The sequence below is a fragment of the Mustelus asterias genome, chromosome 11 (genome assembly GCF_964213995.1).
Source record: "Mustelus asterias chromosome 11, sMusAst1.hap1.1, whole genome shotgun sequence".
Classification (NCBI taxonomy): Eukaryota; Metazoa; Chordata; class Chondrichthyes; order Carcharhiniformes; family Triakidae; genus Mustelus; species Mustelus asterias.
Window position 1 is genome coordinate 67,382,996 of NC_135811.1, and position 22,085 is coordinate 67,405,080.

Genomic DNA, 22,085 nt, shown 5'->3' on the forward strand with positions numbered 1-22,085 from the left:
GACCTCATGGTCAGGATAAAGCATTTTGAGTGCCTGTGATGGTAGCAATTTAACCATGCCACATGTCAACATTTTTAATCAGAAAAAAGCTAACCAGTGCAATGGCACAGGTCTTGGGGCTTTAATTGCTGTGGGAGTAAAGATTACATGTAGCATTTTTCATCTATAGTGCCGTGACGACATTTTATAAGTGCACTGAACATATGGCTTTTTCAGTGCCAAATCAGCATGGCTTAACTCCTACAATGTGTGCAGGATGTTTAATGGACAAGAATGCAGTTACAAAGCGGCTTGCTTATTACCTGATTTTTTTTAATGCTGTAAAAGCTAAAGCAAAGGCAGTGAAATCAGCAAATGCTACTTTATGTTGCAAATGAAATATCATAGTGAATTTCATCAGTTCAAATGCTTAGCTGCCGTTGCTCGATCTTCAATCATAAAAATAATCACTATACAGGAGGGAAGGAAGTCTGCGCATTCCCAGACCTTTCCACTAATTAAGGTAGTCAGAATTGGAGAGGCACGCAAATCATCTCTTGTTTTAGTGACCTCAAAATTTGATTGCAATTGATTATAACAGTTCGTAAGGCATCCCCGCCAATACCCCCGCCCATTATACTGCATTTGTTAAGATTGCTGACCTTTTGCAATTATTGGACTCAATAGGACAGCATGGTGTCAACAGGACAGCATGGTGGCACAATGGTTAGCACTGCTGCCTCACAGCGCCAGGGACCCGGGTTCGATTCTAGCATTGTGTGGAGTTTGCACATTCTTGTCATGTCGACATGAGTTTCCTCCAGGTGCTCTGGTTTCCTCCCACAGTCCAAAGATTTATGAGTTAGGTGAATTGGCCGTGCTAAATATTCCCTTAGTTTCCAAGATGTGCAGGCGAGCTGCACTGGCTATGATCAAGGCACGGAGTTACAGAATTAGGGCGGAGGATTGGGCCTAGGCAGGTTGCTGTTTAGGAGGATCAGTGCAGACTTGATGCGCTGAATGGCCTCATAGAATCAGTGTAGAAGGAGGCCATTCGGTCCATTGGGTTTGTACCCACCACAATCCCACCCAGGACCTATCCCCATAACTCTGTGCATTTACCCTAGCTGACACTAAGGGGCAATTTGCATGGCCAATCCACGTAAACCGCACATCGTTGGACTGTGGGAGGAAACCGAAGCGCCTGGAGGACACCCACGCAGACAGGGGGAGAATGCGCAAACTCCACACAGACATGAGGGAGCCAAAACTGGGCACAATACTGTAGGGTGGCTAGGTGACATAGTGGTTAGCACTGCTGCCTCTTCTGGATTGGAGGGATTCTTCAACTTTGACTATGGCATTCAACACCTAGGTATATATGCAAAAGGTGGGGGGGGGGGCTTAACAAACTGTTGCAAATTAGATTTTGCCTATGCGTCCACATCTCAATAATACAAGCAAATCTATCAAAGATTTTTTGCAATCAATATCACAAACAAATCTGTCAAAGAAATTGTACCCCATATCACACAAAACATATTCCAGTCACAAAACATATAACCTTGAATATGATTTAGCAAGAACAAAAAACATGATCCAGGAAATTTAGTTGTGGCAATTTCTGCCTGAAATGGTGGGGGTTTCAGGTCAGGTAACTGTTGTACCCCTGCCCTTGAGCATAAAATCTGGCTAGATGTAAAATGCGTGTTGGACCTTAAACTGCTTTGATACTGCTAGATGAATTGGGTTAAAATTAATCCTAAAATCTCAAAAGGTAACCGAAACAAAAGGTACCTTTCAGAATATGCATCAAACAAGGAAACATGCTAAATTAATAGGCAGTAATAGACGAGATGATCCATCAGACTCAGCCAACATTCATGATGGCCAGGCCATTGTGAATAAATACATCATCCACTTGGTACTGCAGCCATGTAATTTCCTGGGAAAGATAAAAACCCAGAGGAGAAAAGCAGAGTAAATAAGGAGGAAAATGTTCTGAAAACTTCCTCTCCGACTCGAGTGACCAAAACCACTCCAGATCACATGGACTAACTGCTTTCGGTAAAATTAATTACCTTCATCGTGATCACTGAATTATTGAGTTCAGCTGTTAACTGCTCTTTGGGAATTGAGATATTGCCGAATGTCCAGCCTACTTCCACTTCGGCATAGTTTAAACTCAGGTCCCCAGTTCTCCCATATCTGTTAGATTGTTCCAATTTATCAGTGGGAACACAAATGCAGTCCTTTAATTATTTTACATACCTCCAAGTGTACATTGCACTCAGGTCCTTGAACCTGAGCAGCTGAGATTCTTTAGGCTCGTAATCATTCTCATAACTCTCCACTGGATCTATTCCCAAGGCCAAGTTATCATCCATCACATGGGGGAGCCAAAACTGGGCACAATACTCTAGGGCGCCTGGGTGGCACAGTGCTTAGCACTGCTGCTTCTCAGTGCCAGGGGACCCAAGTTCAATTCCGGCTTCAGATGACTGTGAGAAATTTGCACATTCTGCCCATGTCTGCATGGATTTCCTCCGGGTGCTCCGGGCAATTTTTTTTTAGCATGGCCAATCAACATAACCCGCACATCTTTGGACTGTGGGAGGAAACCGGAGCACCCGGCCACGCAGACACGAGGAGAATGTGTAAACTTCACACAGACAGTGACCCAAGCTGGGAATTGAACCCAGGTCCCTGGAGCTGTGAAGCAGCAGTGCTAACCACTGTGCTACCGTGCGCCCCCCTGTGCTACCGTGCCGATAAATGTGAGGTGACTCATTTTGGTAGGACTAATTTAAATGTGGATTACAGGGTCAAAGGTAGGGTTCTGAAGACTGTGGAGGAACAGAGAGATCTTGGGATCCATATCCACAGATCGCTAAAGGTTGCCACTCAAGTGGATAGAGCTGTGAAGAAGGCCTATAGTGTGTTAGCTTTTATTAACAGGGGGTTGGAGTTTAAGAGCCGTGGGGTTATGCTGCAACTGTACAGGACCTTGGTGAGACCACATTTGGAATATTGTGTGCAGTTCTAGTCACCTCATTATAAGAAGGATGTGGAAGCGCTGGAAAGAGTGCAAAGGAGATTTACCAGGATGCTGTCTGGTTTGGAGGGTAGGTTTTATGAGGAAAGGTTGAGGGAGCTAGGGCTGTTCTCTCTGGAGCGAAGGAGGCTGAAGGGAGACTTAATAGAGGTTTATAAAATGATGAAGGGGATAGGTAGAGTGAACGTTCAAAGACTATTTCCTCGGGTGGATGGAGCTATTACAAGGGGACATAACTATAGGGTTCATGATGGGAGATATAGGAAGGATATCAGAGGTAGGTTCTTTACGCAGAGAGTGGTTGGGGTGTGGAATGGACTGCCTGCAGTGATAGTGGAGTCAGACACTTTAGGAACGTTTAAGTGGTTATTGAATAGGCACATGGAGTACACCAGGATAATAGGGAGTGGGATAGCTTGATCTTGGTTTCAGATAAAGCTCGGCACAACATCGTGGGCCGAAGGGCCTGTTCTGTGCTGTACTGTTCTATGTTCTGTTCTATGTTCTATGAAGCTCAAGATCAGGTTCAATGCCTTTTCTTGTCAGCTTGGATTTTGTATGTCTCCCGAATGGGGATCTTCAATTGGATTCAGTTTGAATTTGGTTTTTGAAGCAAGGAAATGGATTTGGATTTGCCCGGTCTGCTCTGCACATTGGCTTTGTAACTTTAAGAATGGAGCAAAATAATTTTTAAAAATCAACCTAGATTACGTGCTCACGTTAGGCTGGAACCCACAACTTTATGACTCAGATGCAAAGATTCAACTGCTGAGCTGAGACTAACACTTCCTGACATATCGATTTATCTGCTTTCAACATTCAAATATTTAACCTATCAGCTACAACAACAATAATTGTGACAGTTCATGATTTTTTTTTCAAAAAAGTTCAATTTTAATTACTTAATTGCCACCTTGGACTCTCCCAATGGCTCAGATGGCTGAACAATGGGTAGCTGGCCCATTCAGCTCAGTAGCGTCCCAAGTTTGATTCCAAGCCAATATTGGTTTAGTTGATTATAGCAGGTACAAATCAACCAAATGCAATTGGCTAGTGTCCAAAATTGGGGAAAGGAAAGTATAGGCTAGCACCTTTACTCCTAATCAGTGGCAGCTCCTGGAATTGAGTATCAATAGACAGCCTTGCATGTGATAGCTCCATGATTACAAATCTCAAATACTCACAGTCAAGGTTCCCACATGGCTCCTTGAAGGAGTTCGATCTGTGGAACCAAATGCCAAGGGGAAGGACTTGTAAAGAGAAAATGGTTAAGTATTTTTAAACTGTAGAAACCCTTCCTATAAATATAAGTGTGCATTTCAGCCCCATGTAGAAACTGTAGAAACCCTTCCTATAAATATAAGTGTGCATTTCAGCCCCATGCTTACACCTAGTACCTAGCAAGACAAACTAATAGGCTGAATACAACAATTCTTAAATGATATTGCTTGCATCTAATTTCATTATCAAACTTGCTCAAACCATAATTATCCTTTACTGTCCTCGTCTAAAATAGATTTGTAATAGCAAGCACCAAAACTTGCTCCTTCTAAGAAGTGATCACTGCCAATCCAAGTGATAATAAATAATATCTAAACCAATTACACACAGGGAACAACACCCAGTCACATGTAATTCCATCACAACAAAAAAATTCAGAAGTTATCCAAAAGCCACTCTTCTTCAGCAAAACATTGCTTTCTATGCAACAGTCAACGATATTCTATCCCAATAATATAGATAAAAACATACTACTTATATTTTCATGAATGATTTATTCCATGTTCTTCTCATGAAAGAAACATTCCGAGTCCAATATCTACCATGAAATTTACCAATTTTATCAATATTCTGCAACATTTTAATTTAGTATGGCACACTCTAATTTTTGTTTTAAAAACTGTGCATTTGATTCCAAGCATTGAACTGGATAGGATTTCCCAGATTCAGTTAGGTCATATAATGTCCAAAATGCAACTTATGAGCCATTTCTCATTCATGTGCCCCCGTAACTCCAATTTATTGGTGCTTATATTTCCAATTTCCTGGGTCATCCTGTTTGACACTGTGTGCCTTGAAGATTGTAGAAAGATGTTTTAATGCTTTTCCCTCATTGTTAATTAAATCTCTAATCAGAATATCAAGATCGGTTATAATGCAAACAGATTTTACTTCCATGTAAGACGCACCTAAGTAGCCAAGGTAAACTGTGTGGTTCTTCTGAATATTCTTTTCTTCTAAATACAATTATTGGCATATATATGAAGAAGTTTCAATAACTGTAATCTAATTTTAAAACCTGTTAAAAATTGTCTTAACACTTCTTTTCTTTGCTGTTAATTTTTATTTTCAAAATTTGTTGGAAGAGTCAAAACTGGTGTCATTTTCACATGGTTTTTGAACTTGTAGAGTTGAATTCTCCACCTGCGCTTGCCCCAAGACCGGAGAATTCCACCTGAGGTCAACAGACCTTTGCATGGTCCGCCCTCCGCCCGCTATGATACCGATGGCAGGCGGAACGGGAAAACTCCGCCCATAAAGTTTTTTGACTCCAATATGCTACCGTTTCAGTTGTTTTCTCATTCAACTGCCAGTTTATTTCACTTTGTTCCAATGATCAGACATGGCGATGCCTTTCTATTTATTTAAACCAGCGAAATGCCAAAGCATTTAATTTTTTAAAAAATGCATCTCATCTCTTTGATAATGACAGTGTTAAAAAGTAGATAAAATCTTCAATTACAATTTTAAAGAGACAACATCACTAAGAACTTATTTATGAAACAGAATAGACGCCTACTGACCTTGGCCTTAACTGCACAAAATCATACATGGTTCAGTAATCACCAGCTATCTTCTGGCAGTTGGTTGGTGATATATAGCTGGGTTTATTACCAACAATGTCCTAAATAGAATCAACTTTTCTCATTTATGTGCATAATGTTCCAAGACCTTAGGCAGCATGGTGGTCCAGTGGTTAGCACTACTGCCTCACAGCGTCAGGGACCCAGGTTCAATTCCCAGCTTGGGTCACTGTCTGTGCGGAGTCTGCACATTCTCCCTGTGTCTGCATGAATTTCCTCGGGTGCTCCAGTTTCCTTCCACAGTGTGAAAGATGTGCTGGTTAGCTGTATTGGCCGTGCTAAGTTCTCCCTCAGTGTACCTGAACAGGTGCTGGAGTGTGGCGACAAGAGAATTTTCACAATAAATTCATTGCAGTGTTAATGCAAGCTTACTTGTGACACCAATAAATAAACTTAAACATATCAAACAGCACAAAGATTACATTTGAAGAGAAAGTATCAGAATTAATCACAGAAGACAAGTCAACTGGCAGAGTTTGCACTGAGAAGTTAATAGAGATTATTCATTTCCCAAGCACTTAAAGGACCTCCTAGATAGAACCAAATTAGATCTTACAAAGGTTTAGAAGCAGTTCATTGAGAAAGTTAAGTCTCTAGCAAGGACTACCTTTGAAAAGATCCAAAAACATTCAGAAGCATGGGCGACAGTGGCAAGCACTGCTGCCTCAAAGCGCCAGGGATCGGGTTCGATTCCAGCTTTGGGTGGCTGTGCTGAGTTTGCACATTCTCCCAGTGACTATATGGGTTTCCTCCGAGCACTCCGGTTTCCTCCCACAGTCCAAAGATGTGCAGATTAGGTGCTATGATAAATTGCCCCTTAGTTTCCCAGGACATGTGAGTTAGGGAGATTAGAGTAGAGGGACAGGCAGCATTGAGGAAGGAGGAGGGCTGCAGAAGGACTTGAACAGGTTAGGAGAGTGGGCAAAGAAGTGGCAGATGGAATACAATGTGGAAAAGTATGAGGTTATGCACTTTGGAAGCAGGAATGGAGGCAGACTATTTTCTAAATGGGAAAATGCTTAGGAAATCAGAAACACAAAGAGGCTTTGGGAATCATTGTTCAAGATTCTCTTAAGGTTAACGTGCAGGTTCAGGCAGCAGTTAGGAAGGCAAATGCAATGTTAGCATTCATGTCGAGAGGGCTCGAATACAACAGCAGGGATGTACTTCTGAGGCTGTATAAGGCTCTGGTCAGACCCCATTTGGAGTATTGTGCGCAGTTTTGGGCCCCATATCTAAAGAAGGATGTGCTGGCCTTGGAAAGGGACCAAAGGTGGTTCACAAGAATGATCGCTGGAATGAAGAGCTTGTCGTATGAGGAATGGTTGGGGACTCTGGGTCTGTACTCGTTGGAGTTTAGAAGGATGAAGGGGGATCTTATTGAAACTTACAGGATGCTGTGAGGCCTGGATAGAGTGGCTGTGGAGAGGATGTTTCCACTAGTAGGAAAAACTAGAATCAGATGGCACAACCTCAGACTAAAGGGACAATCCTTTAAAACAGAGATGAGGAGGAATTTCTTCAGCCAGAGAGTGGTGAATCTGTGGAACTTTGCCGCAGAAGGCTGTGGAGGCCAGGTCATTGAGTGTCTTTAAGGCAGAGATAGATAGGTTCTTGGTCAATAGGGGATCAGGGTTTACGAGGAAAAGGTAGGAGAATGGGGATGAGAAAAATATTAGCCATGATTGAATGGCAGAGCAGGCTCAATGGGCCAAGTGGCCTAATTCTGCTCCTATGTCTTATGAGCGAGGTATATACATTAGGTTTACGGGCATAGGGCCCAGGTAGGAGGCTTTCTCAAAGAGTCAGTGTAGACTCCATGGGCTTCCTTCTGCAATGTAAATATTTTATGATTAAAAGTCAAGGCCATCACTTTGCCTTATGGACACAGACCTTGTTACTTTTGTATCTACCCTTTTCTCCAACCCCTACCCACGTAACAAAATGATTCCTGGGCTTGATTATTAACTAAGCAAGAATTCCAGATTATTCTACATGGTGAGTGCTGCCTGACTATGAGGAGTGCTTTTGGAGTTGGGTGAAAACAGGGAGTTTGGTGAAATAGGCAGCAGAGGCTGCAAGGCAGCGTGCTGATTGGGAAGTCAGTGTTACTCTTGATTCTCTGAAACTGACAGAGTTTGGACTAAAATAAACTTAAAAGTGACATTACAGGAAGGCTGCGATTTGATTGGCTAACAGGGAGCCGTACTAAATTTGAAAATACATTTAAATTACTGATTAGACATTACATTGAGACTGAGGTAATGAGGAGATGTATAATTTTTTTTAAAATTTTAAGAAAGTTTTAAACCCAAAATTAAAAACTAATTAAATAGAGATGGAGAGTCAGATGATGTGTTGTTCCCGCATGATGTGGGAGCTGGTGGATCCCATTGTGGTTCCCAGTGGGCATGTCTGTAATAAGTGCTGGTTGCTTGAGGAACTCCGGCTCAGAGTGGATGAGCTGGAGTCTGAGCTTTGGATGATGCGACGTCTCAGGGAGGGGGAGAGACACTTGGACAGTGTTCCAGGAGGCAGTCCCACCCCTTAGATTAAGTACCTTGAATTCGGCCAGTGGACAGGGACAGGAGGCTGCGAGTGAGGCAGGTAGAGGGATCCAGGAGATAGGGTTGCAGGAGCCTCGTCCCTAAACTTGTCCAACAGGTTCGAGATTCTTGCTCCCTGTATGGACGGGAATGGGTACTGCAGGGAGGATGAGCAAACTGACCATGGCAAGGTTCAAGTGGGGGGGAGAAAAAAGAAATGTAGTCGTAGTTGGGGATAGTATAATTAGGGGCATTGACACTGTTCTCTGTGACCAGGATCGAGAATCCCGAAGGTTGTGTTGCCTGCCTGGTGCTCTGGTTCGGGATATCTCATCTGGGCTACAGAGGAACTTGGAGTGGGAGGGTAAAGACCAAGTTGTCGTGGTTCACGTAGGTACCAGTGACATAGGTAGAACAGGAACAAAGGTTCTGTTCGGTAAAGAAGGTAGTATGAACAGCTAGGAGCTAAATTAAAAAGCAGAACCAAAAAGGTAATAATCTCTGGATTACTACCTAAACCACAAGCTAATTGGCACAGGGTCAATAAGATTAAGGAGGTAAATGCGTGGCTCAAAGATTGGTGTGGGAGGAATGGGTTTGAATTCATGGGACATTGGCAGCAATATTGGGGAAGAGGGGACGAGTTCCGATGGGACGGTCTTCATCGTATAACTAGGGCTGAAGATAGAGTTTTAAACTAAATAGTCGGGGGGGGGGGGGGGGGGGGGGGGGGGAGGTTTCAGTTGTATGGTGAATTAGAAAATCCAAGTTAAAAGGAGAGGGTAGAAGTGCAGGTTAATGGAGCTGAGGGCTCAGGAGAGATTAGTAAAGTTTCCAGACCACATCATGATGATGATGATGATGATGACCACGTCATGGAACAGAGTGTAAAGAAGGTGGCAGAAATCTAACCTCAGGCAGAGCAAAAAAGGTGACGAGTATGAGAAGGGAGGTGGTCAATGCAGGACTGAGGGTGTTGTACCTAATTGCGCGCAGTATACGGAACAAGGTAAATGAGCTTGTTACACTCAGTGAAATTGGCCGGTATGATTTGAGGGCATCACAGAGACGTGGCTGCAAGGGGATCAGGGCTGGGATCTAAATATCCAACGATATGTGTCCTATTGGAAGGACAGGGAAATGGGCAAAGGGGGTGGGGTTGCATTGTTAGTAAGGAATAATCCATCAATAAATGGATAAATCGATGGCAAGAAGTGATATAGGATGAGAAGGCATAGAATCTCTGTGGGTAGAGTTGAGGAATCGCAAAGGTAAAAAGACCCTGATGGGAGTTATATACAGGCCCCCTAGCAGTAGTCAGGATGTAGGGCAGAAAATTAATCACGAGATAAAAAAGGCAATATTACAATAATTATGGGGGACCACAATACTGGGAAAATCAGGTAGGTAGTGGATCCCAAGAAAAGGAATTTGTGGAATGTCTAAGAGATGGTTTTTTGGAGCAGCTTGTGACAGAGCCGACTAGGGAACAGGCAATTCTGAATTTGGTGATTTGTAATGAGGCAGACTTGATTAAGGAACTTAAGGTGAAGGAACCCTTAGGGAACAGTGACCACAATATGATAGAATTTATCCTGCAGTTTGAGAGGGAGAAGCTGGAATCAGATGTAACGGTATTATAATTAAATAAAGGTAACTACAAAGACATGAGGGAGGAGCTGGCCAAAGTTGATTGGAAAGGGAGCTTAGCAGGGAAGACAATGGAACAGCAATGGCAGGAGTTTTTGAGAGTTATTCGGGAGGCACAACAGAAATTTATCCCAAAGAAGAGGAAACATGCTAAGGGGAGAATGAAGCATCCATGGTTGGCGAGGGAAGCCAAGGACAGCATAAAAGCAAAAGAAAAAGCATATAAAGTGGCAAGGATTAGTGGGAAGCCAGAGGATTGGGAAGCCTTTAAAAGCGAGCAGAGGACAACTAAAAAAGCAATAAGGGGGAAGAAGATGAAATATGAGTGTAAGCTAGCTAGTAATATAAAAGAAGATGGGAAGAGCTTTTTTGAATATATAAAAGATAAGAGAGGCAAAAATAGCCATTAGACCACTGGAAAATGAGGCTGGAGAAATAATAATAGGAAACAAAGCAATGGCAGAAGAACTGAATAGTCACTTTGCATCAGTCTTCATGATGGAAGACACCAGTGGGATGCCAGAGCTCCAGGAGTGTCAGGGGGCACAGGTGAGTGTAGTGGCTACTAAGGAGAAGGTTCTGAGGAAACTGAAAGGTCTGAAGGTGGATAAATCACCTGGACCGGTTGGATACACCCCCAGGGTTCTAAAAGAGATAACTGAGGAAATTGTGGAGGCATTGGTGGTGGTCTTTCAGGGATCACTGGAGGCAGGGAGAGTACCAGAGGACTGGAAAATAGCTAATGTAACACTGCTGTTTAAGAAGGGAAGGAGGCAGCAGACGGGAAATTATAGGCCAGTTAGCCTGATTTCGGTCATTGGCAAGATTTTAGAGTCCATAAATAAAGGTGAGATCGCAGAGTACTTGGAACTGCATGATAAAATAGGACTGAGTCAGCATGGCTTTGTCAAGGGGAGGTCATATCTGATAAATCAGTTAGAGTCCTTTGAGGAGGTAACAAGAAAATTAGATAAATGAGAACCAGTGGACGTGTTTTATTTAGATTTCCAGAAGACCTTCGACAAGGTGCCGCATAGGAGACTGTTAAATAAGTTAAGTGCCCATGGTGTTAAGGGTACGATCCTGGCATGGATAGAGGATTGGCTGATTGGCAGAAGGCAGAGAGTGGGGATAAAGGGGTCTTTTTCAGGATGGCAGCCGGTGACTAGTGGTGTGCCTCAGGCGTCAGTGCTGGTCCACAACTTTTCACAAGATACGTTAACGATTTGGAGGAAGGAACTGAAGGCACTGTTGCTAAGTTTGCAGATGATACAAAGATATGTTGAGGGACAGGTAGTATTGAGGAAGAGGGGGGCTGAACAAGGACTTGGACAGGTTAGGAGAGTGGACAAAGAAGTGGCAGATGGAATACAATGTGGAAAAGTGTGAGGTTATGCACTTTGGAAGGGGGAATGGAGGCATAGATTATTTTCTAAATGGGAAAATGCTTAGGAAATCAGAAACACAAAGAGACTTGGGAGTCATTGTTCAAGATTCTCTTAAGGTTAACGTGTAGGTTCAGTCGGGAGTTAGGAAGGCAAATGCAATGTTAGCATTCATGTCGAGAGGGCTAGAATACAAGAGCAGGAATGTACTTCTGAGGCTACATAAGGTTCTGGTCAGACCGCATTTGGAGTACTGTGAACAGTTTTGGGTCCCATATCTAAGGAAGGATGCACTGGCCTTGGAAAGGGTCCAGAGGAAGTTCACAAGAATGATCGCTGGAAGGAAGAGCTTGTCGAATGAGGAACGGTTGAGGCTCTAGGTCTGTATTCGTTGGAGTTTCAAAGGATGAGGGAGGATCTTATTGAAACTTACAGAATATTGCGTGGCCGAGATAGAGTGGACATGGAGAGGATGTTTCCACTAGTAGGAAAAACTAGAACCAGAGGGCACAACCTCAGGCTAAAGGGATGATCCTTTAAAACAGGGATGAGGAAGAATGTCTTCAGCCAAAAAGTGGTGAATCTGTGGAACTCTTTGCCGCAGAAGGCTGTGGAGGCCAGGTCATTGAGTGTCTTTAAGAAAGAGATAGATTGTTTCTTGATTGATAAGGGGATCAATGGTTATGGAGAAAAGGCAGGAGAATGGGGATGAGAAAAATATCAGCCATGATTGAATGGTGGAGCAGACTCAATGGGCCGAGTGGCCTAATTCTGCTCCTATGTCTTATGGTCTTCTGTCACATATCATTCACATTGGCCCAGAAACTCCCATAATGTTGCACAATGCAATCATTTTGAAGTTATATCTTTAGCTTTCGAACAAAGAACAAAGAAAATTACAGCACAGAACAGGCCCTTCAGCCCTCCAAGCTTGCACCGACCATGCTGCCCAACTGAACTAAAGCCCCCATATCCCTCTATTCCCATTTTATTCATTGTCAAGACATCCCTTAAAAGTCACTATCGTATCTGCTTCCACTACCTCCCCCAGCAGCGAGTTCCAGGACCCACCACCCTCGAATAATTATACAATTCTATTATTTAGCCCTGAACCAGCTGGTTGAAAGACAGCGCATTTTCTTTTGAACGAGGTCTGAAATCAATTTTGACTTGCACATATTCTCCTGGTCCAATGACATAATTCAACATTCGAACAAATTGAAGTAATTGGCAAGGAAAACATTTCTACAGATTTTTGCTAAATCTCAAACAGAAAAATGCACCTTTAACATCCTCAAGTCAATCCTAAGCATTGAATTATTTTTGAAGCGTTGTTACATCTGTTTGAAGTGCAGTCACTGTTTTACTGTTAACGTATCAATCAATCTGCACAAATGTAATAATTAGTTCATATCCTGAGATTCTTATTTGACTCAGTGCATTAATCCAAGTTAGGGTTAAATTAGTGACAAGGTTTCTATTCATTGAGCTTTTAATGAACTCCATAGCTAAATATCTTCAATAAAAACAGAAAATTCTAGAAACATTCAGCAGGTCTGACAGCATTTGTGGAGAGAGAATCAGCATTCATGTTTCAGATCTGTGACTAAGGGGTGTTGTTTTTATCTCAGATTTTCAGCATCTCTAGTCTTTAGCTTTTGTGTATTAAATAGCCTTACACTTAAACACATCAGCAAAGCCCAACTGCACTGAGATCAGGGAGCCATGCTCAGAACATGAATAAACCACCAGTGTGCCACGGAGGTCTCAGGAGCTCCGCACACCTTCCCCAGTCGGAGTCAGCATCTTCCATAAAACCGCAACCCCCCCGCCACCAGAATCAATACTGCTCCCCCTATCAGAATTGATACCGCTCCCATCATCCGAATAGTCAATGCCAGTACTCGCCTCCCCCCAAACGGCAGAACTGCTAGCATGGGATTTAAATTAATGCCAATAGCATGGGATTCAATTCATTCAATCCCCATCCTGCTTCAGGTAGATTCTGGGCCTGTCTCTTCACCCTACCCACCGTAAAAAATCATGGTATTTAACCACGGTTCAATCTTATACACGGTTTGTGTGTAAGATTTTGATAGGTATAGATAGAGTGAATGCAAGCAGGCCTTTTCCGCTGAAGCTAGGGGAGAAAAAAACCAGAGGGCATGGGTTAAGGGTGAAAGGAGAAAAGTTTAAAGGGAATATTAGGGGGGGCTTCTTCACGCAGAGAGTGGTGGGAGTGTGGAATGAGCTGCCGGATAAAGTGGTAAATGCTTTTAACATTCATGGATGAGAGGGGTGTGGTGGGATATGGTCCAAGTGCAGGTCAGTGGGACTAGGCAAAAAATGGTTCGGCACAGACAAGAAGGGCCAAAAGGCCTGTTTCTGAGCTGTAATTTTCTATGGTTCTAACAAATAATCACCAAGGATGTGCAGGGTACTCAAGAAGAGTAGCTAATACAGTCACGATATGAAGTAGCATATTATCCATGTGCTGGTAGATATAACCCTATTTTACCTTTTCAATTACATATTACAGTTTGGGCTTTATTAAGCCATACTTGAAATTGATTCTTGAGAATTAGAAATGGATGCCTTGAATTGCTTAGCCTAAGGAAACAATTACCCAATCAACAGTAATGCTACACACTGGACTTGTATAATTTTACTACTTGATTTCCAGGCAAAAAAAAATAAGCCACTTGATGCTTTTCAAATGCTTTAATAACTAGATGATTTATAAATGAACAAGGCCAGATGCTGTACGGCACAAACAACAATTTGCCTCAGATGGTGATAGCAGAGCTGCTTAAAGAGCTAGTTGTTTGTTACTCCAGCTCTTTCCGGTAAACTCCTAACCATAACCGTAAGTCACTTGCTTGTGGAAGTCAAAACACATTAATGGCATGATGCCAGAATTGCACACCGCAAAGTTTCTAGTGTTTTACATTTTTTTGAAGTCTATCCTTACCCAACATTACTGCACATTTGGTAGCATTGCTGCCTCACAGCGCCAGGGACCAGTTCAATTCCGGCCTCGGGTCACTGTGTGGCGTTTGCACATTCTCCAAGTGTCTGCACAGATTTCCTCCAGATGCTCCACTTTCCTCCCACAGTCTAAAGATGTGCAGGTTAGGTTGGCTGGGTATGCTAAATTGTCCCTTAGTGTCAGGTGGACTAGCAGGGTAAATGTGTGGGGTTAAGGGGATAGGGCTTGGGTGGGATTGTTGGTGCAGGTTTGATGGGTCGAATGGTCTCCTTCTGCACTGTAGGTATTCTATTTTACAAGCTTGCAGATCACACATAATGCAATGAGTTGGCTTAATAGATGACACTGACCATATCAATTCCAAAAATTCACATAATTACGGAGGCTAGGAGGTTTAAGGAGGCTAGTTAGCTTAAGAACATAAAGAACTAGGAGCAGGAATCGGCCATCTGGCCCCTCAAGCCTGCTCCGCCATTCAATAAGATCATGGCTGATCTTTTTGTGGACTCAGCTCCACTTGCCTGCCCGCTCACCATAACCCTTAATTCCTTTACTGTTCAAAAATTTATCCTCGCCTTAAAAACATTCAATGAGGTAGCCTCAACTGCTTCACTGGGCAGAGAATTCCACAGATTCACAACCCTTTGAGTGAAGAAGTTCCTCCTCAACTTGGTCCTAAATCTGCTTCCCCTTATTTTCAGGCTATGCCCCCTAGTTCTAGTTTCACCCACCAGTGGAAACAACTTCCCTGCTTCTATCTTATCTATTCCCTTCATAATCTTATATGTTTCTATAAGATCTCCCCTCGTTCTTCTAAATTCCAATGAGTCTAGCCCCAGTCTACTCAGTCCCTCCTCCTAAGCCAACCTTCTCAACTCCGGAATCGACCTAGTGAATCTCCTCTGCACCCCCTCCAGTGCCAGTATATCCTTTCTCAAGTAAGGAGACCAAAACTCTACACAGTACTCCAGATGTGGCCTCACCAGCACCTTATATAGCTACAACATAATCTCGCTGTTTTTAAACTCCATCCCTCTAACAATGAAGGACAAAATTCCATTTTCCTTTTTAATTACCTGCTGCACCTGCAAACCAACTCCTTGCGATTCCTGCACAAGGACACCCAGAAGGTAAACCAGAAGGTTTACCAGGATGTTGCCTGGTATGGACGGTCTTAGCTATGAGGAGAGATTGGGTAGACTGGGGTTGTTCTCCTTGGAAAGACGGAGAATGAGGGGAGATCTAATAGAGGTATACAAGATTATGAAGGGTATAGATAGGGTGAACAGTGGGAAGCTTTTTCCCAGGTCGGAGGTGACGATCACGAGGGGTCACGGGCTCAAGGTGAGAGGGGCGAAGTATAATTCAGATATTAGAGGGATGTTTTTTACACAGAGGGTGGTGGGGGCCTGGAATGCGCTGCCAAGTAGGGTGGTGGAGGCAGGCACGCTGACATCGTTTAAGACTTACCTGGATAGTCACATGAGCAGCCTGGGAATGGAGGATACAAACGATTGGTCTAGTTGGACCAAGGAGCGGCACAGGCTTGGAGGGCCGAAGGGCCTGTTTCCTGTGCTGTACTGTTCTTTGTCCCTCTGCACAGCAGCATGCTGCAATTTTTTACCATTTAGTTTCACACACATCATGCCAGTTAAGCATATTTTTACTGCAAAATGGTTGGCCAATTAGCACATATATTAACGCTTCAAACTTAGTACTCTCATTAAGAGTACTCTCATTAAGCGTTCGATAAGGTCCCCCATGCAAGACTTCTCGAGAAAGTGAGTGGGCATGGGATCCAAGGGGCTATTGCCTTGTGGATCCGAAACTGGCGTGCCTGCAGAAGGCAGAGAGTGGTTGTAGATGGGTCTTTTTCTGAATGGAGGTCGGTCACCAGTGGTGTGCCCCAGGGATCTGTTCTGGGACCCTTGCTGCTTGTCATTTTCATAAATGACCTGGATGAGGAAGTGGAGGGGTGGGTTGGTAAGTTTGCCGACGACACGAAGGTTGGTGGTATTGTGGATAGGTTGGAGGGAATGTCAGAAGCTGCAGCGTGACATAGATAGGATGCAAGACTGGGCGGAGAAGTGGCAGACGGACTTCAACCCGGATAAATGTGTAGTGGTCCATTTGGGCAGGTCAAATGTGATGAAGGAGTATAATATCAAGGGTAAGACTCTTAGCAGTGTAGAGGATCAGAAGGACCTTGGGGTCCGGGTCCATAGGACTCTGAAATCGGCCCCCCAGGTGGAGGAGGTGGCTAAGAAGGTGACCTGATAGAGGTGTACAAGATGTTGAGAGGTATAGATCGGGTGGATTCTCAGAGGCTTTTTCCCAGGGCTGAAATGGCTGATACAACAGGACACAGGTTTAAGGTGCTGGGGAGTAGGTACAGAGGAGATGTCAGGGGTAAGTTTTTCACTCAGTGGGTGGTGGGTGAGTGGAGTCGGCTGCCGTCAATGGTGGTGGAGGCAAACTCGATAGGATCTTTTAAGAGACTTCTGGATGAGTACGTGGGACTTAATAGGATTGAGAGTTATAGGTAGGCCTATAGATAGGCCTAGGTAGGCAGGGACATGACCGGCGCAACCTGTGGGCCGAAGGGCCTGTTTGTGCTGTAGTTTTTCTATGTTCTAAGATGGCTTTTACTTTCTGCCCAAAATTCTTCCGATTAAGTCAGACAAAAGGCTTCAATGCAGGATGAGTCTGAGACAAAAAAATTCTTTTTGTCGCAGTGACAAAATGTAGAAATTGTTATAAATTTCAGGTCTACCTTAGGATAGTCCCTTAGGTTCAGAGTGGATAGTTGCTCCTCAAACCAGTCCCGTGTCTTATGTTCAGGAATTTACCTATGCTGCTCATCTTAACATAGGAACCAAGGTGGGTAGATGGCATTAAGATACGTGTCACTCATGATCTAATTGAATGGCAAAACAGGTTAAAGGAGATAGTCTTGTTCCTTCAAAATATTATCCCTTTGTGATACAGACCAGATGTTACATATTTTGCATGTGTCCTCATATATGCATCACCAATTTTTCAGCAGACAGGCTGATATCAATTAAGTGAGATAAGGACATATACAAATAATTCAATTGCTTGTTTTTACATTCAGCAATAAAGAGCTCGAGTAATAGAATTAACTCTCATCTTAATCTACTTTGCATCCTCTCCTCAAAAATATTCTGCACTATCTATATTGGCTGGATCTCTTTAATCAACCTCATCACTGAATCTGATCTGCTACTAAACCTAGAAGAATCTCTCAGACAGGCAAACACATACACTAAGATTGTCCAGTACACCTGTGCCTTTCTGTTCTCCCATTTCTGCCCTACCCCCACCCACTCCCCCAAGAAGGAAATAACAAACAAGACCTCTGACCCTCACCCCACTTGGGAACTGGCTGGCAGTACTCCTAATTAAACCAAATGCCAATCTGCTCCACCCTGCAAAGCCCCTCCCAGGTGTGGGTCACTAGAAACTACTACTTTTCTACAACTGAATGGGACCACACTAACATAATGAGCCTGAGATGACTCATACTATCTCTGTTCAAAGTGACAGGAGATCAGCAAAATTGCACAAACTGGCCCATCTAGCTTTAATACACATTTCAGCTTTCCCCACCCCAAATCAGAGTGTGCGGTAATGTGGTAATGCTAGTGCCTTGATGACGTAATATAAAGATAGGTTGTGTTTTTAAAACAGCAAATCACACCAAAGTCTTGTGGAAAAAATGGTAAAATCCTGCAAAACTGACATTTGTAATAATTCAACAGTATTTTTTTAAAAATTTAAACTGCTGTCCCAAATGATGTAATTTTAGTTGCACACTCCATACAGCCCCCCCATGGCTTCCATATTTCCGTTGCAAATATTTATATAGGTTAATACAGTAAATCAGCGTGAAACAATGAATAAAGGAGATATTTACATCTCTTCAAACCTTAACTTACTGCAACAATATAAGTTGCTGTATAAGTATCAGAGTAAGAAGTCTCACAACACCAGGTTAAAGTCCAACAGGTTTATTTCGTAGCACAAGCCACTAGCTTTCGGAGCGCTGTCCCTTCATCAGGTAAGTGATAAGATGTTATATATTTAACATCTAACATTTAACACCAAATAAACCTGTTGGACTTTAACCTGGTGTTGTGAGACTTCTTACTGTGTTTACCCCAGTCCAACGCCGGCATCTCCACATCATAAGTATCAGAGACCAGAATACTTACTAATGGAACAGTTTACATGCCTCCCAAGAATTTGCACAATGAAATCCACATTTAGCGTTGCTACTTGACAAATATAGTTTTCATTGTAACTACATTTTCACTGTAATTAAATACACCTTTTATCTTGGTCTAAAGTCAAACCGAGGTGTTGTGGTGGTGGGTGGGTGGGGGGGGTTAAAGTTGTTTCTCAAGTGATCTACCTCCCAGATGTTTTCCTCAGAGCAGTACACAGCGCCTTAAGCAATAGATCTTCATTCCACAGGATTAAAACTGAATTCTTTGTTCTTTTGCTTAAACTGTGAGGTGGTCTTTTCAGAGTTTCCTTAATCTTTCTCAGAGATAACAATAATCTAAATACTACCCTCTAATTATGAGATTTCAAAGCTCACCAAAGCTCACTAACATTAAAATTCCCCATGACAGCGCTTGCTCATATTTGCCTTTTACGAAGCAGATTTGACGTAACCATAGATAATTAAATGTCATCTGTCCTGTTAAGCACCCACACTGTGAAAAGCTGGCTCTCATAGATAGTAAGTTAAATTGATACTAAAACCAGCATCACAAAAAAAATGAGAAATACTCCCAACATAAACCACATTTATAGCCATCAAATAAAATAAAGGCAAAAGTAAATGTAAAATTTAGATTAAAAGGAACAGGAATATGTTCCATATATGACAATAAATCACAATTCCACAATGGCAGTTGGTTCTCCAGTTCAATAATATTGCTCATCATCGCATAAAATTACACAGCATTTATTGCACAGAAAGATACCACTGAAACAAATAGGTCCATGTCAGTGTTTATGCTCCGCATGAGCCTCTCCAATCTTTTTTCATCGAGCATTATCAACAGCACTACCCTGGGATAAGGTAACATAAGATTGAAGCATTTGCAACAATCTTCAGCGAGAAGTGCCGAGTAGATGATCCACCTTGGCCTCCTCCAGAGGTGCCCAGCATCACAGATGTCAATCTTCAGCCAAATCAATTCACTTCATGAGATACCAAGAAATAGTTGAAGGAACTAGATCTTGGCAAGGCTATGGACACTGACAATACTGCGGCAATAAAGAACAAACAAAAGTACAGCACAGGAACAGGCCCTTCGGCCCTCCAAACCTGTGCTAATCATGATGCCCTAAATACATTTTTTTTAAAACCTTCTGCCCTTACTCAGTTCATATCCCTCTATTCCCTCCCAATTCATGTACCCATCTAGATGCCACTTAAATGTTGCTAATGTGCCTGATTCCATCACCTCCTCTGGCAGCGCGTTCCAGGCACCCACCACCCCTGCACATCACCATTAAACTTTCCCTCTCTCACCTTGAACCTCTGCCCCCTTGTAATTGATGCTTCCACCCTGGGAAAAAGCCTCTGACCATCCACCCTGTCTATGCCTCTCATTATTTTGTAGACCTCTATCAGGTCTCCCCTCGGCCTCCGTCTTTCCAGTGAAAGCAATCCTAGTTTATTCAACCTCTCCTCATAGCCAACATCCTTAACACCAGGCAACATCATGGTGAACCTTCTTTGCACTCTTTCCAAAGCTTCCACATCCTTCCGGTAGTGTGGTGACCAGAACTGCATGTAATACTCCAAATGCGGCCTAACCAAGGTTTTACATTGCTGCAAAATGATTTCCCAACTCTTGTACTCAATGCCCCGACCAATGAAGGTAAGCTTGCCATATGCTTTCTTAATCACCTTGGCCACCTGTGTTCCCACTTTTAGGGAACTGTGGACCTGCACGCCCAGATCCCTCTGTACGTTAATGTTCCTAAGGGTTCTGACATTTACAGTATAATTCACAAGTTTAATCCTCCAAAATGCATCACCTCATATTTGTCCAGACGGAACTCCATCTGCCATTTCTGTGCCCAAGTCTCCAATCTGTCTATATCCTATTGTATTCTCTGACAATCCCCAGCACTATCAGCAACTCCACCAATCATCTGAAAACTTACTAATCAAACCACCTACATTTTCCTCCAGATTATTTATATACTACAAACACCACTAGCTACAGATCTCCATTCAATCAACTGGCCTTTAAAAAGCCTCCCACATGCCAGACGTGGATTTGCCCTCAAATAGGCACTCCTTATCCACATTCCCCAGTTCCTGTCTAATTTAGATGTAATTAGCCCAATTTAGCACCCTCACGCGAGAGCCACTCTTGTCCTTATCCATGACTATCCAAAATCTTACGGAACTATAGTCGGTAAGCCCAAAATGCTCCCCCACTGTAACATCGATCACCTGGCCCAGCTCATTTCCCAATACCAAGTCTAGAATGGCCCCCTCCCTGGTTCAATTGCCAACATACTGGACTCTGGACTCATCTAACAAATTGCTCTCCATCCGAGCCCTTGGTTGTAAGGGAGTCCCAGTCAATGGCATTGAACTTGTGCTCCAGAACCTGGCATGCCCCTAACCAATTGTTCCAGTACTGCTGCAACACTGGCATCAATCCGACAAATTATCTGTCCATTCTCAGGCATCAGTAAAATGATGGAAATGGTCATCAATAGCGCTATCAAGCAGCACCTGCTCAGCAATAACCTGCTCACTGGCACTTAGTTGAGATTCCACCTGGGTCACTCAGTTCCAGATCTCATTACACTCTTGATTCAAACATGGGCAAAAGAGGACTGCCCTTGACATCAAGGCAGCATTTGACAGAGCATGGCATCAAGTAGTCGTAGCAAAATTGGAGTCAATGCAAATCAGGGGAAAAACTCTCCGCTGGTTGAAATCATACCTAGCGCAAAGGATGATGATTGGGGTTGTTGGAGGTCAAGCATCTCAGTTCTAGGACATCACTTCATGAGTTCCTCAGGGGATTAGACTCTGTAAACATTGCGGTCAGGATCAATGGGGTTCTTGAGGTGCAGTCAACAATGAAGGGAATTCAGAATAAGTACAAATGGCTGGTGGCTGATAGAAAGCTCTTGATCTGACAACTGGACCTTTTAAGAGGCACTGCAGTCATGTGGTGACTACCCAAAGCCTGTCCACCGCATACAAGGCACCAATCAAAAGTGTAATTGAATACTCTCCCCAGTTGCTTGGATAAGTGCAGCTTCAACAACACTCAAGAAGCTTGACACCATCCAGGAAAAAGCAGCCCACTTGATTGGCACCCCACCCACAACCATTCACTTCCTCCACCACCGAAGAACTATGGCAGCAATGTGTACCATCTACAAGGAGGACTACAGGAACACGCCAAGGCTCCTTAGACAGCATCTTCCAAACCCACAACCATCTAGTAGGATAAGGGAAGCAGCTACATCCTGACTTGGAAATATATCGCTGTTCCTTCACTGTTGCTGGGTAAAAGTCCTGCAACTTCCTCCCTACAGCACCAT

At 43.2% G+C, this 22,085-nt stretch overlaps 1 protein-coding gene across 2 annotated transcripts in view; it reads right to left on the reverse strand.

The window, feature by feature from the left end:
* Window positions 1–22,085, reverse strand: part of LOC144500569 (protein TANC2-like) — a 1,073,639-nt gene that overhangs the window by 804,972 nt on the left and 246,582 nt on the right. The gene's annotated exons all lie outside the window — the stretch shown is intronic.